Source organism: Limulus polyphemus, unplaced genomic scaffold (genome assembly GCF_000517525.1).
Source record: "Limulus polyphemus unplaced genomic scaffold, Limulus_polyphemus-2.1.2 Scaffold239, whole genome shotgun sequence".
Classification (NCBI taxonomy): Eukaryota; Metazoa; Arthropoda; class Merostomata; order Xiphosura; family Limulidae; genus Limulus; species Limulus polyphemus.
This window is the reverse complement of record NW_013665849.1, coordinates 175,855-184,154: the sequence shown is the minus strand read 5'-3', so window position 1 is coordinate 184,154 and position 8,300 is coordinate 175,855. Positions and strand designations below refer to the sequence as shown.

The following is an 8,300-nucleotide window of genomic DNA, read 5'->3' as shown; positions in this document are numbered from 1 at the left end:
CGGCTAGTGCAGATAGCCCTCGTGTAGCTTTGCGCGAAATCCATAACATGTTATTACAGGCAGAGACGCAAATGAATGGTGTTCAAGAGGTGCAGTTAATTTGAGCCCAGAACAAAGGAGGCCCAAAAAGTATAAGACCAATATGGTTTTTACAGTAATATTTCTATTGAAATAGGTATATATATATATATATCAATCCTAGAGCTAGGAACAGTTTGTTAGTAGAATGTACTCAATACTATATAATATGGTTATGATTGTGTCACAGTTTTTCTATTGCACATGCATTATTATTCTGTAGAATTTTGGGTAGTGGGATATTTATAAAAGACAATTTTAAAACAGTTGTATCCCCCACAGTGAGCTTAATGTTATTGTAGAACTGAACAAATAGACTAGCTTGGTCTTATGTCTGAAATCATAAAAAATATCAACAAATCTTTTGTTGCAAATCAACTTGAAATTAGCTAGATAATGATTAAGCCTTTGTTTTTCAAGACTGGAAGAGGCCTAGTAGACCCTTATCAGATGGTTCAATGTTCGAGCCCGCGATGTGTCACTCAGCACACTTTGCACTTTCAACGACGGTAGCTTTATAAAAATTACTGTCATTTCTAATATTTGGTTTAGAGTAGCCGTATAGACAGGTGGTGCCTGCTGCTGACAGGCTGTCCTCTCTCTAAATAGAAGTTCGAAATTAGGTTTGGCTATGATCTACCTATTTATCTTATGTGTCGCATCTGTTGAAAAATAATTATCAACACTGGTTTACATGACAACACAAAAGGCTCGGCATGGCCAGGTGGTTAGGGCACTCGGCTCGCAATCTGCAAATCGCGGGTTCGAATCCCCGTCACACCAAAACATGCTCACCCGGTGTCCGGACTAGGACGCCAGTCCTACTCCTAGATACGAAACACCATACGAAACTACTATGACAACACAAGAAATGTTAACTAACGGTTAATCTATTGCAGCTCCATCTACATGATCATATGATTATTAAATATGATTTAATCTGTTTCGTTATACAAGTTATATCCGAGAACTCCAAGCTCTTGTCAGAACTATACTAATAATGACATATTAATAGTTTATGACAGAAACACAATTCATGACTAGTGTGACTCAGGTCTTAAATGTTCTGGTATGTTAAACCAGTGGTTGCCAACCAATTAGACTTTTGAGCCAATGTCATACCCCGAATGCGTATTATTTGTTTAAAACTATTAAGGGGGGGGGGGTATGTTATTTAAAAAGGTAAACCAAAAGAAATAATTCAAGGGTGAGTCGACAATGCACAAACATTGAGAGCTGGCTAGTAGAATACGTCGGTAACTTTCGGAGACTGCCCTCCAATTTTGACGAGTAGGGTTTATTTTTATTTATTTTTTGGATTTTTCAGAGATTGGGAACCACTGTTTTTAACATGATTTCGAAAATTGCAACTTTGGATAGTTCGGGTATCATACAGAATAAAACTGTTACATTAAAGTTTCATTAGCAGCATTGAAATGCATGTTTCTGTCCTTCTTGCTTATATCAAATATATTCTGTATAAAACTTTCTACTTTAATGTTTTCTACAGTGTCGTTCTTCTTGAAACGGAAAAAAAAATCTGATGGTTTCCATTAGCAAAGAAACATAAAGATTTAAAGGAATAGGAGTATAGATTTAGCTCTGCATCGTTTGTGCGTTGGAAATTTCCTTGTTGCAGTACATTGACCGAAATATTCTTTGTTTAACAAACAAAGAAAACGTTTACGAGATTTATATAAGTTAAATGGTTTCGTTTTTGGACTTAGGTAAAATAAACATGCGAAATGAAACCTACTTTTAATCATACCGTGTTTGTTTGTTTGTTACGGATTTCGCGCAAAGCTACACGAGGGCTATCTGCACTAGCCGTCTCTAATTTAGCAGTGTAAGACTAGAGGGAAGGCAGCTAGTCATCACCATCCACCGCCAACTCTTGGGCTATCCTTTTACCAACGAATAGTGGGATTGACCGTCACATTATAACGCCCCAACGGCTGAAAGGGCGAGCATTTTTGGTGAGACTGGGATTCGAACCCGCGACCCGCAGATTGAGAGTCGAGCGTCCTAACCACCTGGCCATGCCGGGCCTACTGTATTTGTATTAACAAACAAGATCTATGCATAATGGAAACTAATGGTTCAATAAATTAAAACTACTTTTTTGATGGAAAGTAATAAAATAGCCGAATTGCTTTACATGTTAAAATTAGCATGCTTTATTTGTTAAAATTAACACCTGTTTACTTTCTTTAGGGACAAAACAAAAGTATATTAACATTTGTGTCTGTTGTAAATACGAATGTATTCCACCATTCCTTTTAACCCTGCGCTTTCTCAGAACAAAATACAATTTTAGTGTTAACAGAACTGCTTTATCTTCACAGACAACCATTTAGCTTGCTTTACTTTAGACAGGTTGAATTCCATTATTTTATAATCTTTCAGATTTATTAAGTTAAATTGTATCCACATTTAAATTTAAAAAATACAGATTCACAAAACATTATATGTTTACCTTTTATTAGCATGATCTTTTTATCTATATACACACAAAAACCATCCAAATAATAATACCAAAATAAAGTAAAACTAAAGATTTCCTGTCCACACTATAGTCACTTGGCTGAATGCACTGTAAGACCAAGAAAACATCAGAGGAAGACATCCAAACTAACCAACTGTCTTAAAGCAGTTTCTGGTTAGTTCTTCATATAAAGGAAAAATCTTACTTATAATTCTGGTTATATTGGCTTGGTTAATCAATGCTCTAAAACCACGAATTTCTAATTGATACTGCTGTTTTAGTCTATTTACAAACTCATTTTAATTAATTAGTTAAAGAACTTATAAAAACAAAATCGCAGAAATTATGGTTAGGTTCATCATTTCTTTATTTCCCTTTGTTTGAATATTGCACTTTTCGGCTTGAGCTCTTTGTTTGTTAAATACAAATCTACCCAATGGGTTATCTGTGGTCTGCCCAACGCGGGCATAAAACCCAGCTTTTATCGTTATAAGCCCTCAAACTTACCGCTGAAATGTCGGGTGTGGTTTGAGACCACATTCATTGTTTTGACTGCACACAGTTTTTTACAGCAAAATCTCTTGCTGGCTATTATTTATCAGCCTGATTAAATAAAAAAATAATTTACTACAATGACGGCATTCAAGAAAAGTACTCATGACCTTACACTTTCCTATAGAATTAATTATGTTTACAAACGTATAGCGTGAATATAATATATATATATATATATAATGTATCAAAAATTTAGGTTCTAAATTTGAATGTTGCTGTGTTAACAGTTACATTCTTCCCCTGTTTGGGGTGCTCCATTCGGGGAGGTAGGAGCAGTAGGTCCAACAACGACAGGATAAGGATCTAGCGAAGGAGTTTGTTTTTTGGAAAAACGATTTGGAAATCCATCAGGACCCGTTGGGCGTATAATAGCTCCGTGCTGCAATAAACAATGAATATCTGGTGCAATGTTCAACGGTCGAGTTGACGGATCGTAACGCATCAACGGTTTACCGTATCTGTTGACCAGGATCTTTTCGAAATTCCAGCGGATATCTCGGTTGTGAATAGGTTTATAAAACAGTCGATCCGGACTGCGGAAGCTAGCAGTAGGAGATGGACAGAATGTCTGCCAGAGTAAATAATGACAGGAAAAGTTTATTTAGGCACGGAACAAAGTTATTCTAAGCTATACATATTTACTAAAAGACATCGTAGCAATTATACTAAATAAATGAAATTCAATTATATTCAAATTTCATGAATCAGGTTCGAGTTTCGTGCAAAGCTACCCGAGGGCTATCTACGCTAGCCATCCCTAATTTACCAGTGATAGACTGGAGGGAAAAAAGCTAGTCACATCACCCACCGCCAACTCTTAGGCTATTATTTCATCAACGGATAGTGGGATTCACCGTCACGGTGTAAAAGGGCGAGCATGTTCGGTGACGGGATTTGAACCTGCGACTCGCAGATTGCAAATCGAGCGCCCTAACCATCAGATCAGATCTGTAAAACATTCCTTTATTACATTTTTTCTATCCACACACCACGCTAACTTTGATATTTTACATATTTGTAATGAAAATATATTAGACACAAAATTGAATTAGAAAATACAGGCCATTTATATTCAGGTGTTGGTCAGAAAGCCTACTTTTCAATAAGCATATGAAGACTTTCCAGTAATTGAATCTGCTTGCACATTCAGCAGACAAATTTCAACCATTAGTAAGAGCTCGCATTTTTATCAATATCGTAATGGTTGTTTGTTTAGGGCAAGCCTCTATATGCCACAAACCCTAATTGTGGACTGCCAACTACAGGAAAGATAACAGGCTAACAACACCCACCGCCAACTGTGGGATACTCTTTACCAACGAATAGCTGGATTTATAGTCACATTATAACGCTCCTATGACTGGAAGGAAGGGCATGTTCAGCGCTGTGTTTCAATCCCACTACCCACACATTGTGCATCTAGCGCTCTAACCATCAAGCCATGCTAGAACCGCCGCAATGATTTCTAATAAGTCAAGGGTAAGTCTATGAAATCATGTCAGCATGGATTTGAACTGCTTAAACCTGAAGTACAAAGAGTAAGAGCGGTAGGAAGACTATCTTGGATGATAAAGACCGCCAAACATCGAGACTACTTTGACAAACAAACAAAAAAAGCATACATCAAAATTTGTTAAGAGTCTAATGTTGAAAGCAAACAACCGAAACCAGAAAAAAGTGAAAAAAACAAGATGGATCGCCATATTAGAGACAATATACAAACTATTCATTGATCGAGATACTAATATTGTACATGAAGTGGTGATTCGGTGATCACAAACTGTGGACACAGCAACAAAAGCCATAAACTCAGAAATAAAAGGAGGAAATATTTGTATAGTCAGAATAACCATTATGTACCTGTTTTCTACTAAAATAGTTATATAATTGTGTGACGACAGCCCAAGGAAAAACATATAATCAATTATTTTGTTCCACACGCTTGCATATAAGATGAACCGTATTGTCTTTGTCCAATCATTACAATGAAATCAAGTTCAAACTATAATACAGAACTTTTATCCTACTTATGACTTTGTCTTTCAATTTAAAAAATGTACCTAACCACATTGCAAGAGGTGTTTCAAACTGTTTACTAAATTTAAGTAAGTCTTCAGTCATCTAGCCTGCCCCTCAGATACCATAACTAGTTGCACTGAGCCATTATGGGCAATATAACAGAAGAAGGTTAAAAATAAGACAGCAAGTTAATTTGTAGGTATACTTTTTTTTAATTTTTAACCGCTTTAACCTCATTGTTTAGTATCTTATTCTTAGGGGATTGTTCATGTTAAGAACCATTATGGAATACTGTTTAAACATAAATCATGTAAATTTACCTATATTAACGAAGGAACTTGAGGCGGTTCTGATTGAGAAATGACTTAATTTCCTTTCAAAACTTACATCATCTTTATGTTTCACTGCCAAACTGCACTAACGGGGAAGGGCGTTTTTTATATTTTTTGTTTACTTTCTGTTTGTAAAATAAACCAAAAACGTTCTTCAATAAATAATAAGCTAAATGTATGATCATTAAGTGACGAGTAAAGTTAACCATGGGCTGCAACAGCCAGTTGAAAAATTTGGATTTCCGAACAACAGAGTGTTGAGCGAAACATTATAAGAGACGACATTCTGGGTGACTTTTATTCCCCGTTTTGGGGCTTGACGTAATCTGGTGGTTAGGGCGCTCGAGTTCTAATCCTGTCACCGAACACGCTCGCTATCTCAGATGTAGGGGCGTTATATTGTGACGACCAATCTCACTTTACGTTGGTAAAAGAGTAGGGCCAAGAGTTGGCGATGGGTGGTGTTGACTAGATGCCTTCCCTCTGGTCTATCACTTGAAAATTAGGAACAGCTTAGCGCAGATAGTCGTCAAGTAGCTTTGTACAAAATTCAAAACAAAATAAACAATTATCCGTCTTCATGAAATTTTAGTAACTATTTTCTCACGTTATGTAAATATATGTTATAAGATAATATTAAATAAAAGATTTTCCAATGCTACAAGAGTTGTATTCACACACAAAAAAAAACATCACGTTGAACATGTTTAAATGCGTCTCACCTTTAGGTATGCATAGAGAGGATGCTGGCTGTCGCCGTTCACATCTATTTTATTGAACATTACGAAATTCGGAGTAAAACCATTTCCTGGACGAACACCTTTCAGACCGTTGATAATTTCGGTACCATTAGCGCCTGGTTCTTGCTACGGGTAGGATTAATTTTGAAATATATACTAAATGCGATAACCTACTTTACTTCACAGCCCTCCGTTTTTAATATAAAATCATCAATAAATTTCACAAGTTATCCAAATAAAATGAAATTTAGAATCTCTAATAATTTCTCATTTATTTAACAAACTGAAACACACGCTTCCATAAAGACTGACAGTTTAAATGGCGTTTAGAATCATATAAATATTTAATATTATGATTTTTTATTTTATTGTCGATAGCGATAATGGAACCACGTAATATTCTGTTTAAAAAACTTGCAATTTTTAAATAATAATATACAATATACACACACACATATATATATACAAGTTAAAACAAGATTATTTGTGATAAACAGAATTCCCTATCAAAAAATATTAAGATTAACTATATCGTTCTTGTATAAAACAAACGCTTCGAAATCCATTCCTGATACTTAAAAAAAAGGTTCTTTATCAACAAAACTGAATTTAATATCGTTAAGTGGTGTATGGCATGATTGCTGAGCTGCGTTCGTGAATATAAAAATGAGTAAATCAATAAATATTATGTTTAAATTAAGAGCATGCTGCTAATCTTAAAAGCACATTGATTTACTGGCTGCTTAACGCAAAAAGAACGAGCTAGTTTGGAAGAACTTGTTGGATTATACCTGAATATTTTGACTAAGATGCCACTTTTTGATTTCTTTCCAAGCTAATAGCTTAACTTTCAAATGTGGGAATCTTAATTTGTTACTTTTAAGGAATATGACATCAACATTTTTATCCTTTCTTAAGTCTCTGACGTATTATTCCGGACATAAGGTTATGTTAATGGAATAACCACAGTAGCGTTGCAGTTAAAACTGCTGAAAAAACGTTTTAAACGTTTCTCGTAATGAAATCAACCACACATCATAATTTAAAAACCCCCACTAAACGATCCTAAATAAAGCTTGGAAAAATCACTAGACAGTGAACACTTTTCATCATTAAAGTTCTTCATTTTAATTACTCGTCATACACGAAAATAAAACGTTCCTTCTGATGGGAGCTGGATAAGAAAAAATTAATGTGAAAGCTTTTACATCAATATAACAAATTGTATTTATCCATTGAAACTTAATCCCTTTGTTATTAGTACAATGTTCATTGTAGTACTAATATAAGAGAGAGAGGAAGAAGAAATATGTTTTCGGCTTGTATATATATATATATATATATATATTACAAGCTTATCAATTAAATAAAATGAAATAGCATCATATACAAACCAGTCCAAACTGATTACTAGGAAAGCCTAGAATTTCAAATTCTTCATTGCTAAACATTTCTTTCAGTGCATTCAGTTGAGGATAGTGCCAATTAAACCCTCAGTAGGTTGCCAAATTGACGATTAGCACTACCTTACCCCTGAAATGAGCCAAAGGGATATTGTCTCTTTGCAAAATGTCAGGTAAAGTGTAGTCATGGATGGAGCTTTGACCAGGATCCATGTAACAGGCTCGGCTAACCAATTTGTCTTTCTGCCCGAAGCTGGCCGACGGGAGAAGAACGAAGGTATTGGCCACTAGCCACATTACTTCCTTCCACCCCATTCTAATTACGAAGAGGGCTATTTATTACGATACCTTTAAATCTAACCTGCTATCTGTGTGTGTTCAACTTGAAGAGAAGTTTGAGCAGAATGAAGAAAGCTGACCGAGTTTATATACAGACTAGTGTAGCCTATCGAAAGTTGGTCACGGTTGACGTGAATATACTTTCGTAAGGTAACCAAGTTACTTTTCTAGTTTTTACATTTTATGTAATGTTCCGGATTCCTCCAGCTCTATAAATGACGTAATATGACTCAACACTTTTGCAAATCCACGCGTGTATCACGTGACCATAACCTCTCTAATAACGGTGCAGTAGAATGGGAAACCCACTGCAGCTGGCAAAGCAAATTTCTTTACTCAAAAGACTTGT

The 8,300-nt window shown here is 35.4% G+C and overlaps 1 pseudogene; it reads right to left on the bottom strand.

Annotated features, from left to right (window-relative positions):
• Positions 1 to 2,642: 2,642 nt before the first annotated feature.
• Positions 2,643 to 8,060, bottom strand: LOC106478662 (annotated as a pseudogene).
• Between the last annotated feature and the right edge of the window lie 240 nt (positions 8,061 to 8,300).